The sequence below is a fragment of the Dasypus novemcinctus genome, chromosome 12 (genome assembly GCF_030445035.2).
Source record: "Dasypus novemcinctus isolate mDasNov1 chromosome 12, mDasNov1.1.hap2, whole genome shotgun sequence".
Classification (NCBI taxonomy): Eukaryota; Metazoa; Chordata; class Mammalia; order Cingulata; family Dasypodidae; genus Dasypus; species Dasypus novemcinctus.
The window spans coordinates 35,486,337-35,509,760 of record NC_080684.1 but is presented as its reverse complement, the minus strand read 5'-3'; the positions used below and the strand labels follow the sequence as shown (position 1 = coordinate 35,509,760).

Sequence of the window (23,424 nt, the reverse complement as noted above, 5' to 3'; positions counted from 1 at the left end):
ATATTTGTACCTTGTGCTTCCAATTTCTGAGCCTTTTAGAAGTTCTGAATCTTGAATTGGCTTGCTTCTGAAAGTCCTGTTCTCCTGGCCTAATTTTCAACTTTTCAGGTTTGCTAAATTGGCTGTCACTCAGCTGCCTTTCAGCCTTCAGAAATTGTTTTAAATGTCCTCTCCCTTTCTTTTTGTCCATTTGTTTGTGCCTTTAAAAAAAAAACATTTTGCTACCCAGAATATAGGTAAATGTGTGTAATCTTTCATCTTTAACAGGAAGCTAAATTTTCACACTCCTTTATCCCACAACTGCTGTACACTTAAAACTAACACTGTCTACGTGGCTAATGGAGATGTTTATCTTGTTTTTTTAGCATTATGTCTTTTTAATTTTCTCCTCTTAATTTTCTCTTTATCAGTCATTGCTGTGTATTTGGAACAAAGATGATGCCTCAAAGCATGGATCACAGACTTCTTTGGATAAAAGCTATCATATTTTGGAGTGAGGTTGCCCATTTAATCAATATTACTGTGCTAATAGATTTTTACACTAGATCTGGGCTTCACGTCTTACTGCTTATTTGGTTCTTTAGTTTGTTATAAGCGAGGGTGGAGTGGGATAGGTGGTTTTATTTATTTAGTTTTTTCCTTACAGGTCTTGTATTAGTCAGGGTTCTCTAGGGAAAAGAATCAACAAAAGATATCTGTCAATAGTAGAGATTTTATCAGAGATTTTATCATGTACCTGTGGGGATGCACAAATCCAGGTTCCACAGGCAGGCTGCAACCAGGGGCTCCAATGAAAGTCCAGTGAAGGTCCTTAATGAGTTCAGGGGGATGTTGATTGTCCATAAAACGAGCTGGGAAATTGTCCCTCAAAGCTGGAATCACTTCCCCTTTTAAGGCATTCAACTGATTGCCATCAGCAATGAGTGATGCTTTATCCAATCTCCCTGATTGATGTAATTGTAATCAGCTGTCTATGATTTACCACTGCAGTAAAGCCAATGGTGGCTAAAGTCCATAAATGCCCTTGTATTTCAATTAGGCCAGTGCCTGCTTGACCAAACAGCTGGGCACAATTACCTGGCTGAGTTGACACATGAGCCTAACCATCACAGGTGTTAAAACTGGGGTCAAGGGAAGCGGACTTGGCCCAATGGATAGGGTGTCCATCTTCCACATGGGAGGTCCATGGTTCAAACCCTGGGCCTCCTTGACCTATGTGGAGCTGGCCCATGCTCAGTGCTGATGTGCGCAAGGAGTGCCCTGCCACGCAGGAGTGTCCCCCGCGTAGGGGAGCCCCATGTGCAAGGAGTGCTTCCCTTAAGGAGAGCTGCCCAGCACGAAAAAAGTGCAGCCTGCCCAAGAATGGTGCCACATACACAGAGAGCTGACACAACAAGATGGTGCAATAAAAAGAAACACAGATTCCTGGTGCTGCTGATAAGGATAGAAGCGGTCACAGAAGAACACACAATGAATGACACACAGAGCAGACAACTGGGGGGAGGAGAGTGGGAAGGGGAGAGAAATAAATTTTTTAAAAACTCTTTAAAAAACAAAAAAAACTGGGGTCAGGAAAAATTTGCACACAACTCCCACACAGTCCAATGCAACATGGAAGGAGAAAATAAGCATAATTGCCGATAGTCATCTCTTCTGAAAAATATCCAATGCAAAAAAAATTAGTGCAAAAGGAACAGTCAGGAGCAGGAAGGAAATGACGTGTGTCATTTAAAAATCTTATGGACTGAATAAAATGGAAGATTTTGAGTAAATTTTGACAAGAAACATCATTTCAAAGTTTATTAAAGTGATGATTTTTTAAACAAAGAATTAGAACTTTCAACAAATTTTAAAACTTTTTAGATCCTACCTAGTACACTTTGAAAAAAAAATAAATGGTAGAAATTCTGTATTTTGATAAGCTATTGCCAAACACGGAACCGGTCAGCCATTTCAATGCAAGTCAGAACTGGAAGTGCAGTTACCTAGGAAGGATCTATAGAAAGTCCTTTTGTCTTATGGTTTGGACCACTGCGTACTTTGTGTGAAATTGAGGTTTTTTTGTGAGATATGAATGGAACTACTGCCATCCTGGACTAGAGGGGACAGATTGAAGGAAAAATGACTTCAGAGACGAAATCTTGGACTCTGATTTTGAACTGAAGTCATCATCTTGGGCCTATCGAGCCAACCCACCCATGTGTGCAGAAGGGATGAGTTTATGGCTCGGAGCTTGGAGAGGGCAGTCTCCCGCCCCATTATTCAGGAAGAGTGTTAACATTCCCAGGTCTCTCGGATACCTTGGAGATTGTAGAGAGGCTGGCCACTACTGTGATGCTTGAAGAGGGTGGATTTGAGAGTCTGGCCACCACCCTGATGGCCGGAGATTCTGGAGCCTTCACCCCAATGTTTGGGGAAAGAATGGCTGCTGCACAAGCATTTAGAAAGGTTGGGGCAGTGCTCCATCAAGCGCCAAGGACAAAGCATCATTCTGTAGGTGACTCTCAAACACCGAAATCTAATGGAGCATGCCCTACAGGGTTTCAGAATTGTTTGAGATTCGTGATCCCTATTTTCCTTCCAATTTCTCCCTATGGGAATGTGATCATTTATCCTATGATTGTCCCTCCATTGTATATTGGAAGCAGATAATTTGTTCTTCTAAGTTTAAAGGTCCATAACCAGAGGGGAATTGTGCCCCAGGATGTACTACATCTATATCTGATTTTGATGAGACTTTGTATTTAAGGTGGCTACTGAAATGATTTGAGGCTTTGGGGGATATTGTGATGGAATGAATGTATTTTTTAAAAAATATTTGTTTATTTCTCCTCCCTCCCTTCATGATCTGCTCTCTGTGTTCATTCACTGTGTGTTGTTCTATGTCTGCTTGTATTCTTAATGGGCAGCTCCGGGAACCAATCCTGGGACCTTCCGGAGTGGGAGAGAGGTAGTTATTCTCTTGCACTACCTCAGCTCCCTGGTCTGCTGCATCTCTTGTTGTCTCTCTTCTGTGTCTCTTTTTGTTGCGTCATCTTGCTGTGCCAGCTCTCTGCATGGGCCAGCACTCCCGCGTAGGCCAGCTCACCACACAGGCCAGCTTGCCTTCACCAGGAGGCCCTGGGTATCAAATCCTGGATGTCCTATATTTTAGACGGCAGCCCAATTGTTTGAGCCACATCTGCTTTCTAGAATGAATGTATTTTATGTATAGAAAGAACATCTCTTTTAGGGGTCCAGAGGGTGGAATGTGATGGCGTGAAACTATATGGACCCCAGAAAATCACATTCTTAAAGCTAATCCATTCCTGAGTGGACTTACTGGTATTTTAGTATTGAGTTATTGTGATTCTAGAAATGGAAGAAATTATATCCTTGATGTGGCAACAGTGGCCACGGGAGTTGCTAAAGGCAGGGAGAGGGAAAAAGAGGTGTGAAAAGGGCATTTTCAGGACTTGGAGTTGTCCTCAATGATATTGCAGGGACAGATGCAGGACATTATATATCCTGCCATAACCCACCGATTGAACTGGGTGAGAGTGTAATCTGCAACATAAACTATAACCTCTGCTGTGTAGCAATGCTTCAAAATGTACTTATCAAATGCAATATATGTACCACATTAATGAAAGAAGTTGTTGATGTGGGAGGAGTGGAGGGTGTGCGGAGTGGGGTATATGGGAATCTCTTATATTTTTTAATGTAACATTTGTGTGATCTACGTATATATTTTTTAAAATAGATAATAAAAACGCTAATCCATTCTTGTGGGTGTGAACCTATTGTAAGTATGGCCCTGTGATTAGGTTGCTTCAGTTAAGGCATGGCTCAGGGTGTGTATTAATCCTCTTAATGGAATCATTTAAAATAAAATGTAATTCAGAGAGAGAAGAGAGGAAGCCATGGAAGCAAGAATCTGAAAGGAATGAAACCCAGAAGATGATAAGACTAGCAGATACCACCATGTGCCTTGCCATGTGACAGAGGAGCCCAGGTTCACCAGCAGCTGGTCTTCAGGGAGAAAGCATCACCTGATTAAGCCTTGATTTGGGTGTTTTTCCCAGCCTTCAAATGATACACTTGTAAGATAATAAATCCCCATTGTAAAAGCCAGCCCATTTCTGGTATATTGCCTTCGGCAGCTTTAGCAGACTAAACCACTCCTCATTCACCCCACCTCTGGTATTCTGCTTTCAGTCTATGAATTTGCTGTTCTAAATATTTGATATAAGAGAAATCATACAGTATTAATCCTTTTCTGTTGGGCTTATTTACCTCAACATGATCAGGGTTTATCCATGTTGTAGGATGTACCAGTATTTCGTTTTTTTGGTAGAATAATACTCCATTGAATGGGTTTATTACATTATATTTATTCATTTGTTGATGGATACTTGGGTTGCCTCCACATTTTTCTGTTGTGAATAATGCTGGAAGGAACATTGCTGTACAACTGTATGGTCAAATAGCTACTTTCGATTCTTGTAGGTATATACCTCAGAATGAAATTGCTGAAACATCCAACAATTCTATGTTTAAATTTCTGAGGAACTATTTATCTCTTTTCCATAATGGCTGTACCATTTTACATGCCCACCAACAATGTACAAAGATTACTATTTTTTTCTCTGCATTCTCTCTAACACTTATTATTTACATATTTTTAAATAATAGCCACCCTAATGAGTATGAAGTGGTATTTCATAGTTGTTTTTTTAGGAGGTACCGGGGATTGAACCCAGGACCTTGTAACCTCCATATATAGGAAGGAGATGCTCAACCAGTGAGCTACAGCTGCTCCTCAATGAGGGTTGGTTTTTTCATTGGTTTGTTTGTTTTTAGTAGGTACCAAGGATCAAACCCGGGACCTTGTATATGGGAAGCAGGCATTCAATCACTGTGTTGCTACCCCCATCTCATAATTTTAATTCACATTTATTTAATGGTGAATGATATTGAGCATCTCTTCCTATACTTATTCACCATTTGTGAATTGTAGGAGTTCTTTATATAGTCTGGCTACTAAACACTTATCGAGATATGGTTTCCAAATATTTTATCCCATTTTGTATGCTGTGTTTTTACGTTCTTGTTAATGTCCTTTTTTTTTTTTAAGGTTTATTTATTTTTCCCCCTTCCCTTCCTCCCACAGTGCTGTTTTTGCTGTCTGTGTTGTCTTTCTTTTCTCATTTTCTCCCTCTAGATTCACCAGGATTCAATCCTGGAGACACCTGATATGGAGAGAGGTTCCCTGTCAATTGTTCCCTGTCACCTCACTTCCTGGTTTCTGCTGTGCTTCACCTTGACTCTCCCTTTGTCTGTCTTTTGATGTGTCATCATCTTGCTGTGTGAGTCACTTGCGTGGACACTGGCTCACCGCGTGGGCACTCGCGTGGGCACTGGCTCACTGTGCGGGCATGCTTTCTCTTCTTTTTCACCAGGAGATCCCAGGGATCGAACACGGGTCCTCCCATATGGTAGGCAGAAGCTCTATCACTTGAGCCACATCTGCATCACTGTTAATATCCTTTAATGCACAAAAGTTTTAAATTTTGATGAAGTCCATTTTACTGATTTTTTTCTTTTGTTGCTAGTACTTTTGGTGTCTGTTTGGACTACACCATCCTGAAAATCTTTGCCTATGTATTCTTGTAAGAGTTTTAGAGTATTAGCTCTTTTTTTTTTAAATAAAGATTTATTTATTTTATTTATTTCTCTCCCCTTCCCCCCCGGTCCCGCCCCGGTTGTCTGTTCTCTGTGTCTATTTGCTGCATCTTCTTTTTTTTTTTTTTTTTTTTTTTTTTAAAGATTTATTTATTTATTTAATTCCCCCCCCTCCCCTGGTTGTCTGTTCTTGGTGTCTATTTGCTGAATCTTGTTTCTTTGTCCGCTTCTGTTGTCGTCAGCGGCATGGGAAGTGTGGGCGGCATCATTCCTGGGCAGGCTGCTCTTTCTTTTCACGCTGGGCGGCTTTCCTCACGGGTGCACTCCTTGCGCGTGGGGCTCCCCCACGCGGGGGACACCTTTGCGTGGCACGGCACTCCTTGCGCGCATCAGCACTGCGCATGGCCAGCTCCACACGGGTCAAGGAGGTCCGGGGTTTGAACCGCGGACCTCCCATATGGTAGACGGACGCCCTAACCACTGGGCCAAAGTCCGTTTCCCTGCATCTTCTTTTCTGCTTCTGTTGTTGTCAGTGGCACGGGAATGTGTTTCTTTTTGTTGCGTCATCTTGTTGCTCAGCTCTCTGTGTGGACGGCGCCATTCCTGGGCAGGCTGCACTTTCTTTCGTGCTGGGCGGCTCTCTTTATGGGGCGCACTCCTTGCGCGTGGGGCTCCCCTATGCCGGGGACACTCCTGTGTGGCACACCACTCGTGCGCATCAGCACTGCGCATGGGCCAGCTCCACATGGGTTAAGGAGGCCTGGGGTTTGAACCATGGACCTCCCATGTGGTAGACGGACGCCCTAACCACTGGGCCAAGTCCGTTTCCCAGAGTATTAGCTCTTATATTTAGGTTATTGATCCATTTTGAATTCATTTTTGTAAGTGATTAGAAGTAGGGTTCTACAATCATTCTTTTGCACGTGGATTCCCACTTTGCCCACCATGGTTTGTTAAAGAGGCTGTTATGGACTTGGCACTCTTGTTGAAAATCAACTGACCATAGATGTCTAGATTTTTTTCTGGACTTCAGTTTTATGTTATTGGTGTATGTGTTTATCCTTATTCCAGTACTGCAATGTTTTAATTACTGTAGCTCTGTAGTAGTTTTTTAAACAAATCAATTTTATTGGTACATATTAATAAAGCATACAATTCACAGTGGTCTTTGGTATAATCACGTAGTTGTGCATCACTTCAATCATTATTAGATCATTTTTGTTATTTCAATAAGAAGAAGAAGACAGACAAGAGAATCCCTCACTTCTCAATCTCTGTATGCTTCCCCCACTGTACATAGCTGCTGTTTCTGGCTATTCGATCTGAAGTATATAATCAATGGCTTTTAGTATAATCACAATGTTGTACATTCATCATCTCAAGGATTTTACAATTTCTTTTTTTTTTGCTTCATCCTTTTTTTATTACTCTGCTGAAGTATTTTACATTTACATTTGATGTAAATTCCGTTTACCTTTCAAGTTCACAAAATAAATGTGTTAACAATAAAATTAAGGGGAGTGGATGTGCTCAAGTTGTTGAGCTACTGCTTCCCACATGGGAGATCCAGAGTTTGGTCCCCAGTGCCTCCTAAAACCAAAGGCAAACTACACACAAATAAAAAAACCAACTCAGAGTAGCCAATGTGGCTCCATCGTTAAGCGTCAGCTTCCCACATACAAGGTCCCAGGTTCAATCCCTGGCCCTAGTACCGCTACTGTGAGACCAGGAACACAGGCTGGGGTCCTGAGGCTCTGGGCCTTGAGTGATCTCCACAGCTCCCCCACGCTACAGGTCAGACAATACTCCCTCACTTCCTGGGTCCTGGGGGCGGCACAGCCAGAACATGTGCTGGAGGTCCTTGTGGCCACATTCCCCAAACCCCCCAAGCTCCTAAAAAGGCTACTGCTGTGTGGACTAGGTGGGACTTGAGGGGCTGGGACTACCATTTCATTGCTCCAAAAAGAAAGACTCCATACCCCTTAGCATTTTGTCCTCAGATCTACCTAACTACTAATCTAATTTCATCTTTTTAAATTGATTTGTATTTACATTTCATATAAATGGAATCATACCATATGTAGTACTCTGTGTCTGGTCTCTTATCTGATATTAACATTGTGTAGTATTAACTTATATTTGTTCAGCATCAAAGAAAACAGTCCTATATATGCAATCCTACCCATATTCATATTTCACATACTACTATATATTTCACATATTTAGTTCATAATAGAGCAGTCATATAGTACTTGTTCTTTTGTGTCTGGTTTGTGTCACTTAACATAATTTCCTTCAGGGTCATCCATGTTGTCATATGATTCACAGCTTTATTTCTTCTTACTGCTGCATATTATTCCATCATGTGTAGACGCCACAGTTTATCCATTCATCAGTTGATGGACACCTGGGTTGTTTCCAACTTTTGACTATCATGAATAACGCTTCTGTGAACATCGGTGTGCAGATATCTATTCATGTCACTGCTCTCAGTTCTTCTGGGTATATACCTAGCAGTGGTATTGCCAGGTCCCATGGCAAGTCTATATTCAACTTACTTAGGAACTGTCAAACAGTCCTGCATAGGGTTGTACCATTCTACATTTCCACCAACAGTGAGTAAGCAATCCTTTCTCTCCACATCCTCTCCAACATTTACAGATTGCCAACTTTTTAATAGCGGTCAGTCTAATAGATGTGAAATGATATCTCATTGTAGTTTTGATTTGCATTTCCTTAATTGCAGTGATGTTGAACATTTTTTCATGTGTTTCTTCATACCATTTGTATTCTTTGGATAGTTGTCTTTTGCTCATTTTTTAAATGCATATTTTGTATATTTATTGTTGAGTTGTACAATCTCCTTATATATCATGGATATTAAACCCTTATCGGATATGTGATTGCCAAATATTTTCTCCCATTGAGTTGTCTGCCTTTTCACCCTTTTGACAAAGTTCTTTGAGGTGCATGCACCATTTATCTTTTCCCTTTTGTTCCCTTTTGTTGCTCATGCTTCAGGTGTAAGGTTTAAGAAACTACCGCCTACCACATATCTTGAAGATGTTTTCCTACATTTTATTGTAGGAATTTTATGGTTTTGTGTTTTTTTTGGGGGGGAGGGTATGGTTTTGGTTTTTTTAGTTAGTCCCTTGATCCATTTTGAGTTAATTATTGTATGAGGTATGAGATAGGGGTCTTCCTTCTTTCTTTTGGATATGGTGATCTAATTCTCCAAGCACCATTTGCTGAATACATTGTTCTGGCCTACTGGGTGGGCATAACAACCTTGTCAGAAATCACTTGACTCTAGAGGTGAGGGTCAATTTCTAAGTTCTCCATTTGGTTCCATTGGTCAGTCTTTCTGTTCTTATGCCAATACCTATTGCTTTTACCATTGTAGCTAAGAAAATATGCTTTAAAATCAGGAAGTGAGAGTCGTCCAGCTTTGTTCTTTTTTAAAAGGTATTTTTGGCTATTTGGGGCTCCTTAACGCTGCCAAATAAATTTGATAATTGGCTTTTTGAATTCTGCAAAAAAGGCTGGTGGGCTTTTTATTGGGATTGCGCTGAATCTGTAAATCAGCTTGTGTAGAATTGACATCTTAAAGACACTTAGTCTCCCAATCCATGAACAGAGTGTCCTTCCACTTATTTAAGTCTTCTTCAGTTTCTTTTAGCAATGTTTTGTAGTTTTCTGTATACAGGTTCTTTATGTCCTTGGTTATGTTTATTCCTAAATATTTTATTGTTTTAGTTGTTATTATAAATGGAATTGTTTTTCTGATTTCCTCCTCACATTGCACATCAGTAGTGTATAGAAATTCTATTGATTTTTGTGTATTAATCTTGTATTCTGCCACTTTGCTGACCTCATCTATTCTAGTAGATTTATTGTGGATTTTTCAGGATTTTCTACATAAAGGATCATGTTATCAGGGATTGGTGAAAATTTTACCTCTTCCTTTCCTATTCAGGTGCCTTTTATTTCTCTGTCTAGCCTAATTGGTCTACCTAGAACTTCTAGCACAATATGGAATAACAATGGTGACAGTGGGCATCCTTGTCTTGTTCCTGATCTCAGTGGGAAAACTTTTAGTCTTTCACCATTGATTACAAATGCTAGCTGTAGGTTTTCCATATATGCACTTCACAATATGAGAAAACTTCCTTCTATTCTTATCTTTTGGAGTGTTTTTATCAAAAAAGGGTGCTATATTTTGTCAAATGCCTTTTATGCATCAATTGAGAAAATGATGTGCTTTTTCCCTCAACTTACAGATGTGTTTTATTACACTAATTGATTTTCTTGTGTTGAATCCCTCTTGCATACCTGGGATAAAACCCACTTGATCATGGCATATAATTCTTTTAACGTGCTTTTGGATTCTGTTTGCAAATATTTTGTTGAGGATGTTTGTATCTATATTCTTTTTTAATGTAAGCTTTGAGTGCTTTAAATTTCCTTCTCAGCACTGCCTTTGAGGTGTCCCATAGGTTTTGATATGTTGCGTTCTTATTTTCATTTGTCTCAAGATATCTGCTGAATTCTCTCACAGTTTCTTCTTTGACCTAATGATATTTAAGTGTGCATTGTTTAATCTCCATATATTTATGAATTTTCCCATTTTCTGTCCATTATTGAGTTCCAGCCTTATTCTGTTATGTTCAGAGGTAGTGTTTTGTATAATTTCAGTCTTTTTAAAATTATTGAGACTTGTCCTGTGATCCAACATATGGTCTGTCTTGGAGAAGTATCCATGAATGCTTGAAAAGAATGGATATCTACTGTTTTGGGGTGCAGTGCTCTATAGATGTCTGTTAGGTCTTGTTGAATTGCCCCTTTTATTAATATATATTGACATTCATCCTTTATAACAGTTTTGCATTATCCATTCTATCAGTCTGTGTCTTTTGATTGTTCAAACTATTACCATTCAGTGGTATAACTGTAAAGGCACTACTTAATTCATCCATTTTGACCTTTAGTTTTCTGTTGTCTTATTGTACTATAGTCTATCTTTTTTACCCTTTCTAACTCTCCTCATTTCTGCACTCTTCTCCAAGTCTCTCACCCTTTTTTCCTTTCAGACAGCAGCACTCCCTTTGTATCTCTTGTAATTCTGGTCTTTTGGTAACTATTCTATCAGTTTTTGTCTGTCTGTGAAGATTTTGAACTCCCTTGATTTTTAAAAATATTTATATTTAACATGTATTTATTTTCTCTCTTTATTTTTTAAAAATGTTACAGTCAAAAAATATGGAGTCCCTGTATACCCTCCACCCCCCTCACCCTACTCCTCCCACATCAACAAACTCTTTCATCATCGTGGGACATTTGTTGCATTTGGTGAATACATTTTGGAGCACTGCTGCACCATGGACACTTTTGCTTGATAGAGAATTCTTGGCTGGCAGTTTTTCTTTTTCAATAATTGAATGCATCATACAACTTTCTTCTCTTCATGGTTTTTGATGAGAGGTCAGCACTTAATCTTTATTGAGTTTTCTTTGTATGTAACACTTTGCTTTTCTCTTGCTGCTGTCAGAATCTTTTCTTTATCTCTGATATTTGTCATTCTGAAGAGTAGTGTTCCCAGGTAGGTCTGTTGGTGTTTATTCTGTTTGGGATGTGTTGTCCTTCTTGGATATTGATATTTATGTCTTTTACAAGGGTAGGGAAGTTTTCAGTCATTATTTCCTCAAATATTTTTTTCTACCCCTTTTCCATTTTTCTTTCTGGGACTCCAATAATGCATATGTTTTTTCATTTTGCATTGTCATTTAGTTCCCTGAGACTGCTGCATTTTTTCCATTCTCTTCTGTCTTTTCCAGTTCATACGTTCTGTCTTCTACATCACTGATTCTTTCTTCAAGCAATTCAGATCTGCTCTTATGTATTTCTTGTATTTTTTTCCTCTCCCCTTTCCCCCTCCTCAGTTGTCTGCTCTCTCTGTCCATTCGCTGTGTTTTCTACCATGACTGCTTCTATCCTTATCAGCGGCACTGGGAATCTGTGTTTCTTTTTTTTTTTTTTTTAAAGATTTATTTTTATTTTTATTTAATTCCCCTCCCCTCCACCGGTTGTCTGTTTTCTGTGTCTTCTTGCTGCGTCTTGTTTCTTTATCCGCTTCTGTTGTCATCAGCGGCACGGGAAGTGTGGGTGGCGCCATTCCTCCGCAGGCTGCTCCCTCCTTCGCGCTGGGCGGCTCTCCTTATGGGTGCACTCCTTGCGCGTGGGGCTCCCCTACGCGGGGGACACCCCTGTGTGGCACGGCACTCCTTGCGCGCATCAGCACTGCGCATGGGCCAGCTCCACGCGGGTCAAGGAGGCCCGGGGTTTGAACCGCGGGCCTCCCATGTGGTAGACGGACGCCCTAACCACTGGGCCAAAGTCCGTTTCCCCTGTGTTTCTTTTTGTTGCGTCATCTTGTTGTGTCATCTCTCCGCATGTGCGGCACCATTCCTGGGCAGGCTGCACTTTCTTTTGCACTGGGTGGTTCTCCTACTGGATGCATTCCTTGCACATGGGGCTCTCCTATGTGGGGGACACCCCTGCATGGCATGGCACTCGCTGCACACATCAGCACTGAGCATGGGCCAGCTCCACATGGGTCAAGGAGGCCCAGAGTTTGAACCTTGGACCTCCCATGTGGTAGGTGGACACCCTATCCATTGGGCCAAGTCCGCTTCCCTCTTATGTATTTTTTTAAAAAAAGATTTATTTATTTATTTCTCTCCCCTCTCTCCCACCCCGGTTGTCTATTCTCTGTGTCTATTTGCTGCATCTTCTTTGTCCACTTCTGTTGTTGTCAGTGGCACAGGAATCTGTGTTTCTTTTTGTTGCGTCACCTTGTTGTGTCAGCTCTCTGTGTGTGTGGCACCATTCCTGGGCAGGCTGCACTTTCTTTCGCGCCGGGTGGCTCTCTTTACGGGGCGCACTCCTTGCACGTGGAACTCCCCTATGCGGGGGACACCCCTGCACGGCAGGCACTCCTTGTGCACATCAGCACTGCACATGGCCAGCTCCACACAGGTCAAGGAGGCCTGGGGTTTGAACTGCGGACTTCCCATGTGGTAGATGGACGCTCTAACCACTGGACCAAGTCTACCGCCTGTATTTTTAATCTCATCCATCATGTCTTTCATTCCCATAAGGTCTGTAGGAGAATTGTGTGATTATCATTAGTTATCTTAAATCCTGAATTTCTTCAGGATATTTTGTTTGTTCCTTTGGATGAGCCATCTTTTCCTGTTTTCTAGTATGGCTTGTAATTTTTTTGCTGATGTCTAGGCATCTGATATGTTGGTGAATTTACTCTAATGACCAGTTTCTCTTTCTTGCCTATTTTTATTTATTTTTTTCACAGCTCTTCTTTGATATTTGGTTCAACTTATCCTAAGTCTTTAAAATTGTTCAGCTTAAGTTATAAAAAGTGTGCCAGGGACTCACTCCTGGGTGTGGGTTAAGAGTTCTAGAAGCAGGTTTTGTTCATGCAGTTTCCAGACTGGCCAGTAGATTACACTCATTGGTGCACTTTTCCACAGAGAGGTGTATCTTTCCTGTTTTCCTTTGTTTTTGTTTGGCCACAGCCAAGATTCAAAGCAGGCTCAGCTGACCGAATTCACTGAAGAAAACCCCCCTGACTTCCCCTCCCTTTTACCTTGTAACAGCTGACAGGGAAGAAGATGTCTGCTTCCCCTTCAATTAGCTAGAATTGCCAGGGGTTTTCCCCCCACTCAATATCTATCTTGGGGGTGGGGTAGGGCAGCCCTTCCCCACAATTGTGAGGTTTAGTAACTCACAGTTTGTTGTTTTAGCTTCTTTGTCTCTGTCACTCACTCTCCTGGGAGTTGTGAAGCTGTGTCCTGGTCTGCTGACCCCCAAAGCTGGTCTAAGCTGGTCTATCTACCTAATCTGATGCTTCCTTCTCACCATCCCCTGTAGTATACTTTGAAGTCAGGAAGAATGAGTCCTCCAACTTTGTTGTTCTTCAGGATTGCTTTTAGCTTTCCATTAATTTAGGTCGTCTTTACTTTCTTTCAGCAATATTTTGTAGATTTCAGTGTACAAGTCTTTCACTTCCTTTGTTAAATTGATTTGTAGGTATTTTTATACTTTTAAATGCCATGGTAAATGAAATTATTTTCTTGATTTCCTTTAAAGATTGTTTATCACTGAAATATAATGAAACCCAACTGACATCTGTACTTTTACTTTGTTTTCTGCAACTCTGCTCGTTTTATTATTTCTTGTAGCTTTATTGTAGAACCTTTGGGATTTTCTATATAAAGGATCATGTCATCTGTGAATACCGGTAATTTTACTTTTTTCTTTTCCATCCGAATGCCTTTTCTTTCTCTTGCCAGCATGCTCTGGCTAGAATTTCCAGTATGTTGTTGAATAACAGTGGTAACAGAAGGCATCCTTGACTTGTTGGTGATCTTAGGGAGAAAGCTTTCCATCTTTCACCATTGAGTATGATGTTTCATAAATGCACTCTCCTATGATGAGAAAGTTCCCTTCTAGTTCTAGCTTTCTGAGTGTTTTTATCATGAAAGGATCTTGTATTTTGTATTTTTTTCCTGCAAAATTGAGATGTTGATGTAGTTTTCCCCTTCATTCTGTTAATGTAATATATTACGTTGATTGAATTTCTTATAATTGAACCATTCTTGCATTCCTGGAATAAATCCAAACTTGGTCATGTATAATCCTTTTAATATATTGTTGAATTTGATTTGCAGGTTTTTTTTTTTTTTGAGGATTTTTACTTCTATATTCATAATGGACGTTGGTCCATTATAGTAATTTTCTTTTCTTGTGCTGTTTTTATTCATCTTTGGTATCAGAGTAATGCTGGACTAATAAAATGAGTTAGAAAATAATCCCTCGTCTATTTTTGAAAGAATTTGAGAAGTTTAAATTTTAGTAGAAATCAGTAGTGAAACCATCTAGTCCTGGACTTTTCTTTTTTGGGAGATTTTTTTATACTGAATTAATCTCTTCACTTGATGTAGGGCTGTTGAAATTTTCTATTTCTTCTGGCATTATTTAGGTAATCTGTATGTTTCTAGTAATTTGTCCATTTTGTGGACGTTTTCTAATTTGTTGTAATTATTTATAGTATCTTCTATAGTTCTTTTTATTTCTGTAAAGTCAGTAGTAATGTCCCCACTTTTATTCCTGATTTTGGTTCTGTCCTCTTTTTCTTTCTCAGTCTGACTAATGATTTGTCAATTTTATTGACCTTTTCAAAAACCAACTTTTGGTTTTACTGATTGTTGTTTTTCTCTCTTTTCATTTATCTCTATTCTCATGTTTACCATTTTCTTCTATTAATATTGGGTTTAGTTTCTTCTACATGTTCTAGTTTTTTTAGGTCTGAAAATAAGTTAATGATTTGTGATCTTTTTTAGTATAGTTATTTAGAGCTATATATTTCCCACTAAATATTGCCTTTACCAAATCCCTTAAGCTTTTTTTGTTTTTTTGTTTTTTTTTGTAAGAGGTAGCAGGGATGAACCCAGCACTTCATACATGGGAAGCAGGCACTCAACCACTGAGCTACATCCACTCCCCAGTGAGAGGTGGTTTTTTTCATTTGTTGGTGTTCTAGGAGGTACATGGGATTGAACCTGGGGCCTCAGGCATGGGAAGCGGGCACTTCACCACTGTGCTACATCTACTCCCCAGTGAGACTTGTTTTTTTATTCATCAGTTGGTTGGTTGGTTTTTAGGAGGTAATGGGGATTGAACCCAGTACCTAGTACTTGGGAAGCAGGTGCTCAACCCCCCCCCCATACATTTTGGTACTAATATCCCTATGATTTCTTCTTTGACCCATTGGATAAGAGAGTGCAATGGTTAATTTCCACATATTTGTTAAGTTTTACAGGTCTTACTCTATTATTGATTTCTAACTGATGGCATTTCATCTGAGAAGACACTTTGTATGTTTTCAGTATTTTTAAATTTATTAGCATTGTATTTGTGGTCTAACATGTGGTCTGTCTTGGAGAATGTGCCATGTGCACTTGAGAGGAATGTATATTCTACCATTTTTGGGTGGAGTATTCTATATATATCCACTAGTTCTAATTAGTTATTAGGGTTTTTCAATTCCTCTATTTCCTTATTGATCTATCCTCTGTTTAGTTGTTCTAGTAATTATTGAAAGTGTTGCATTGAAGTCTCCAAATGTTTTTTGTTTTGTTTTGTTTTGTTTTTATCCATTTATCCATTTCCTCCCCCTCCCCCCCCCACCCTGGCCGTCTGCCCTCTACGTCCACCCACTGCACCCTCCCTGTCTGCCTCCGTTGCCACCAGCAGCACGGGAATCCACGCTTCTCTCTGTTGCATCATCCCACTGTTCCAGCTCTTCGCATGTGTGGCACCACTCCTAGGCAGGCTGCACCCTCTCCTGCGCTGGGCGGCTCTCCCCACGGGGCGTACCCCCCACGCGGGGGACACCCCTGCGCTGCACAGCACTCCCCACGCACACCAGCACCACGCATGGGCCAGCCCCACAGGGGCCAAGGAGGCCCGGGCCTAACTGCAGACCTCCCATGTGACAGACGGACGCCCCAACCACTGGGCCAAGTCCGCCGCCCCAAATGTTATAAAATTACCTATTTCTCCCTTCAATTCTGCCAGGTTTTTTTTGGAAAGCAGATTTGGCCCAATGGTTAGGGCATCCGCCTACCACATGGGAGGTCCAAGATTCAACCCAGGGCCTCCTGACCCACGTGATGAGCTGGCCCACACGCAGTGCTGATGCTCACAAGGAGTGCCATGCCATGCAGGGGTGTCCCCTGCGTAGGGAAGCCCCATGCGCAAGGAGTGTGCCCCGTAAGGAGAGCCGCCCAGCGCGAGAAAAGTGCATCCCGCCCAGGAATAGCACTGCACACATGGAGAGCTAACACAGCAAGATGATGCAACAAAAAGAAACACAGATTCCCGGTGCCGCTGGAAAGAATCCAAGAGGACACAGAAGAACAGAGCAAATGGACACAAAGAGCAGACAATGGGGGGTGGGGTGGGAAGGGGAGAGAAATAAATAAAAAATCTTAAAAAAAAATTCTGCCAATTTTTGCTTCATATGTTTTGGGGCTCTGATGTGAGGTACATGTATGTTTTTAATCATATCTTCTTGCTGACTTGAACTTTTTATCAAAAGGATATATAATATCCTTTCTCATTTCTATTAGTCTTTTTACTTATATTCTATTTTGTCAGGCAGTAATATAGCCTCTCCAGCTCTCTTTTGATTACTGTTTGCATGGAATATCTTTTTCCACTCTTTACCTTCAGCTTCTTTGTGTTAGGATGTAGATGGATCCTGCCTAAAGTAGTTAGGATGTAGATGGATCCTGCCTTTTCATCCAGTTTGCCAATAGTTGCCTTTTAATAGGGGAGTTCAGTCCATTGGCATTAATGAGAAGGAACAACTTACATCTTCTATTTAGCTGTATCTTTTCTATATGTCTAGTAGTTTTTTTCTGCTTGAATTACTTCATTACTTCTTTTTTTCTTGTATGTAGTTGCTTTTTTTGTAGCATATCTTTTTTATCCCCTTTTATTTCCTTTTTGCAGTATTTTTAAGTTATTTTCTTAGTGGTTACCTTTGTAACTTCCATTAACATCTTAAATTAATAACTTAATTCTAGCAGTACTTAGTTTCAGTAGTATACAACTTCTTTACTCATAAATATATCTTTCTCTTTCATATTATTGTCTCAGATTGTATGTCTATACATTGTATATTAATTATCATAGTTTGTATACCCATTATCAAATAGTCAATATACAATATTAAAGTTGTTCAGACTTTTATATTTATCTTATGTAGTTACCTTTACCAAAGTTTAATATTTCTTTGTATGGCTTGAAGTTATTGTCTAGTATTCTTTTATTGTGGCCTGAAGCTTTTAGCTTATAGGGCAGGTTTCTGGTAATGAACTACTACTGCAGGTTTTGTTTATCAGTAAATGTCTTAATTTCTCCTTCATTTTTGAAGGATAACTTTTGGATTCCCGGTTGACAGTGTTTTTCTTTATGGACTTTAAATATGTCATTCAGCTCTTCTGACCTCCATAGTTTCCGATGAGAAATACACTGTTAATTTTATGGTGGATCCCTTGTATATGACAAGTTGTTTTTCTCTTGCTGCTTTCAAAGTCCTCTCTTTGTATTTGTATTTTGACGATTTCATTCTAATGACTCTTGTTGTAGATTTTTAAAAAAAATATTTATTTTTTATTTTTTTCTCTCCCCTCCCCCCCCCAATTGTCTGCTCTCTGTGTCCATTTGCTATGTGTTCTTCTGTGTCCACTTGCATTCTTGTCAGCAGCATTGGGAATCTGTGTCCCTTTTTGTTGTGTCATCTTGCTGCGTCAGCACTCTCTGTGTGCAGTGCCACTCCTGAGCAGGCTGTGCTTTTCTCACATGGGGCGGCTCTCCATGCAGGGTGCACTTCTGCACATGGGGCTCCCCTACAAGAGGGACACCCCTGTGTGGCACGGCACTCCTTGTGCGCATCAGCATTGTGAGTGGGCCAGCTCACCACATGGGTAAGGAGGCCCTGGTTTGAACCCTGGACCTCCCATATGGTAGGCGGATGCTCTATCAGTTGAGCCAAATCTCCTTCCCTGTTGTAGATTTCTAGGAGTCTGTCCTTGGAGTTTATTGAGCTTCCTGGATGTGTATATTCATGTCTTTCATCAGATTAGGGAAGATTTCAGCCATTCCTTCAAATATTTTTCTGCCCCTTTCTCTGTTATCTTTCTGGAAATCCAATTATGTATATGTTGGTATCCTGAATGGTGACCCATAGACTCCTCAGGCTCTTTTCAATTTTCTTCATTTTTTTCTTTCTACCTTTCATAGTGGATAATTTCAGTTATCTTCAAGTTTGCTCATTCTTTCTTCTGCCTGTTCAGATTTGCTGTTGAATCCATCTAATGAGTTTTTTCATTTCAGTTACTGTCCTTTGCAGCCCCAAAATTTGTTTGATTCTTTTCTATAATTTCTGTTTCTGTTTTGTCCAGACAGCATTTTCCTAATTTCCTTTAGGTCTTTGCATATGGATTCTTTTAGTTCACTGAACATTTTTAAAAGAGTTGACATAAAGTCTTTGATTAATTGTTCCAATGTATGAATTCTTCAGGGAGGGGTTTCTGGGAAATTCTCTTTTATTCTTGCTAATATGGACATACTTTTACATTTTCTTTGTGTGTTTTTAAACATAACTTTTTGTGGAGGACATAATTCAATCCCCAACAAGCATGTATCAGAACTTCTTTCTTTTTATGACTGAATAATATTCTATTGTATGTATATACATTTTATTTGTCCAATTATCTTTTGATGGACACTAGGTTTGTTTCCAACTTTTGGCTATTGTAAATAATACTGTGAATGAATACTGGTGTACAAATATCTCTTCGATTCCCTGTTTTCAATTCTTTGGGGTATATACCTAGGAGAATTTCTGGGTCACATGTCAATTATATGTTTAACTTTCTAAGGAACCATCAAATTGTTTTACTCAGTGGCTGCACCATTTTACACTCCTACCAAGACTGTTTTTAAAAGTATTATAATTTCTCCACATCCTCTCCAACACTTTTGAGTTTTCCATATTTAAAATAATAATCATCCTAATGGGTGTGAAGTAATAGCTTGTTGTAGTTTTGATTGACATTTTCCAAATGGCTAATGATGCTGAACATCTTTTCCTGTGCTGTTGGCCATTTATATATTATAATGGTTAGGCTGCTGTGTCAACTTGGCCAGATAATTGTGCCTGGTTGTTTTGGTTGAGCAAGCACGGGGCTAATTTTAATACCAAGGACATTTATGGACTTCAGTCACCAGTGACTTTACCGCATAGATAGTTGATTATATTTACTTAAGTCAGGGAGATTGCCGTCAGCAATAAGTGATGCTTTATCCAATTAGTTGAATGCCTTGAAAGGGGAAGTGATTTCAGCATTCAGAGAGAATTTCCTAGCTCGTCTTTGGACAGTCATCATCTCCCAGAATCATTAAGGACTTTAATTGGACTTTCATCGGAACCCCTGGTTGCAGCCTGCCTGTGGAACCTGGACTTGTGCATCCCCACTGTCACATGAGAGACTCTGATAAAATCTCTTACTATTAACAGATATCTCTAGTTGATTCTGTTTCCCTAGAGAACCCTTACTAATACATCTATCATCTTTGGAGAAATGTCTATTGAAGTCTTTTACCCATTTTCAAATTGGGGTATAGGTTTTTGATTGAGTTGTAGTAGTCCCTTGTATATCCTGGATATTTAACCCTTATCAAACATATGGTTTGCAGTTATTTTCTGTAGCTTATTTATAGGTTGCCTTTTCACTTTCTCGATAATATCCTTTGAGGCACTGTTTTCATTTTTTTTATATGAAAAATTGTATTTCCAACACTGAGAGACAATTTGTGTTAACATTTTGTCTTACATATATCTAGATTTTCTTCTACATGTTCTTATATTTGTGGATATATTTTCACCAAAATAGGATCTCATTACAGAATTTAATCTATACCCTACTTTTCTCTCAACAATGTATTTACTACCAGATATCTTTTCAATAAATATGCTTCTTTCAGATCATGCTTAAGAACCTAGAAGATAGTAAGTGCTTTACACTAATTTCATAGTAGCACCTTTTATTCTTTTTATTTTATGTTGTTGTATTTTGATTTGAGAAGTGAGTTAATAAAACAATCATGCACACCATACAGGATTCCCATACATCACCCCACAACCAATACCTTACATGTAGTGACACATTTATTACAAATGGTGGAAGAACATCATCATATTAGTACTGCTATCTATAGTCCATAGCTTATATTTGGTGTTTTTCCCCACAAACAGTCCTTTTATTAACACCATGTATTAGTATTATATCTTTTTACAGTTGAGAGCTGTTTACAGTTTTCGTATTTTAACTGTTAACCATAGTCTGTCATTCACCATAGGGTTTGCAGTGTTGTACAGCCCCCTGCCTTGTACTGTACAATCCATCCAGACTGTACACTCAGTGGCTCTCAGTTACATCACAGAGTTTTGCTGACATTAGCTTAGTCCATTACGGAATGTTTTCATTAGTCCGAAAAGAAAAATCCCATTGCCCCTTAAAACCCCACATTATTAACCCATAGCATTGATATAGTGGTTTCTTTGCTATTGCTATAAAAATATTACAATATTACTGTTAATTATAGACTTTATGTTATATTATATTTTCACCGTATATCTCCATATTCTTAACACCTTGTAATATATGAACTTTCTTGTATTTTTTGTACTTTTAACCACAGTTATCATCCACCACCGAAATCACTGCTACATAGTCCCTTGATTATCCTAGCTCTCTTTAAATTGATAATAACCTCCCTAGACTACTCCTTTCAACCACAATCACATTTATAAATCAGCAGTGTTGATTATACCCAGTATAATATGTCACCATCAACTCTAACCATTTCCCACATTTATAGTCCCCCTTATTAAACATTCTACATACATTCAGCATCATCTCCCCCTACTTAGCCCCCATTCTATCTTCTCATAACCTATTTTCTATAGTTTAACTGCAGGAGTTTATCCATCAGATTTAGTTCATACTAGTGAGATTATATAATATTTGTCCTTTTGTATCTGGCTTATTTCACTTAACATAATGTCCTCAAGATTGATCCATGTTGTCATATGCATCCCGATTTCATTTCTTCTTACAACTGAATAGTATTCTCTTGTATGTATACACCACATTTTGTTTAGTCATTCATTGGTTGATGGAGACTTCGATTGTTTCCATATTTTAGCAATTGTGAACAATGCCTCTACGAACTTGGGTGCAGATGTCTGTTCTTTTTAAAGACATTTTTGGATATTTGGGGCCCCTTATCCTTCCAAATAAATATGATAATTGGTTTTTCCATTTCTGCAAAAAAAGGCTGTTGGGGTTTTATTGGGATTACATTGAATTCGGGTAGACTGGACCTTAATAACAATATTTAGTATGTCCATGGTTAAGTTCATTCCTAAATATTTGCCTCTTTTAGTAGCTATAATAAATGGAATTTTTTTCTGTAGTCCACCTCAGATTGCTCAACAGTGGTGCATAGAAATGCTACTGATATTTGCATATTAATCTTGTATCCTGCTACTTTGCCGAACTCATCTATTAGTAGCTTTGTTGTGGATTTTTTGGAATTTTCTAAATATACGATCAGATCATCAGCAAAGAGACAGTTTTACTCCATTCCTCTTTGGGTGCCTTTTATTTCTTTATCTTGACTAATTGCTCTAGTTAACTCTTCTAGCTCAATATTGATTAACAGTGGTGACAGTGGGCATCCTTATCTTGTCCCTGATCTTAGGAGGTAAGCTTTCAATCTTGGACCATTGAGTATGTTAGCTGTGGGTTTTTCATAAATGCCTTTCATCATGTTAAGGAAGTTTCCTTCTATTCTATTCCTATTTTACTGAGTACTTTTATTAAAAAAAAAGGTTTTGAGTTATTAAAATGCTTTTTCTGCATCAACTGAGGAAATAAGTAGTTTTTTTCCTTTACTCTAATGATGACATTTACTACATTTATTGATTTTACTATGTTAAACTACCTTTGCATTCCTGAAATAAATCCCACTTGGTCATGGTGTATAATGCTTTTAATACGATGCTGGATTCGTTGGCTTGTATTTGCTGGATTTTGCACCTGTATTTATAAGTCATATACTTTCTTTAAATTTGATGTCATCATCTTGCTTTGGTTTCAGGATAATGCTAGAAAAATTTAACAAGTGTTCCTTCCTATTTGATTGCTTTTAAGAGAATGTTTTTAAGAGATTGTTTTTTAGAATGATTGGTGTTAATTATTCTTTGAATGCTTGGTAGAATTCACTAGTAAAGCCATCTAATCCAGTCTTTGACTTTATTTGTTGCGAGGTTTTTGATTACTGATTTAATCTCTTTCCTTTTTTAGACCTTTCTTAGGTTTGTTGAGATCTGTTTCTTCTTTAGTCAGTTTGGGTGAATCATTTGTTTTTATTAATTTGTACATTTCTTCTAGGTTATCTAATTTGTTACTGTACAATATTATAATCCTCTTTCCTGCCCCACCCCCACTGTTTTTGCTGTCTGTATCCATTCGCTTTGTGAGCTTCTGTGTCTATTTCTCTTTTTGTCTTCTCTTTTTCTCCTCTAGGATTCACTGGGATTCAATCCTGGGGACCTCCAATGTGGGGAGAGGTTCCCTGTCACTTGCGCCACCTCAATTGCTGGTTTCTGCTGCGTCTAGCCTTGACTCTCTCCTTCGTCTCTCTTTTTGTTGTGTCATCATCTTGCTGCGTGGCTCACCATGTGAGCACTGGCTCATCGCACAGGCACTCCTTTACTGGAGGCCCCAGGGATCGAGTCCGGATCCCCCCATATGGTAGGCAGAAGCCCAATCACTTGAGCCACATCCACTTCCCTATTTTAATCCTTTTAATCTCTGTAAGGTCAGATGTAATGTCCCCACTTTAATTTCTGATTTATTTGTGACATCTGTTGATTCTTTGTCAACTGTTGACAAAGACATCTGTTGATTCTTTGTCCATTTTATTGATCTTTTGGTTTCATAGTTTCTCTAAATTGTTTTTCTGTTCTCTGTTTCATTTATCTGTGTGTTAATCTTTATTTTACCTTTCTTCTGCAAACTTTAGGTTTAGTTTGCTCTTATT

At 39.2% G+C, this 23,424-nt stretch overlaps 1 protein-coding gene across 1 annotated transcript in view; it reads left to right on the top strand.

The window, feature by feature from the left end:
- Positions 1-23,424, top strand: part of TMPRSS12 (transmembrane serine protease 12) — a 144,700-nt gene that overhangs the window by 68,496 nt on the left and 52,780 nt on the right. The gene's annotated exons all lie outside the window — the stretch shown is intronic.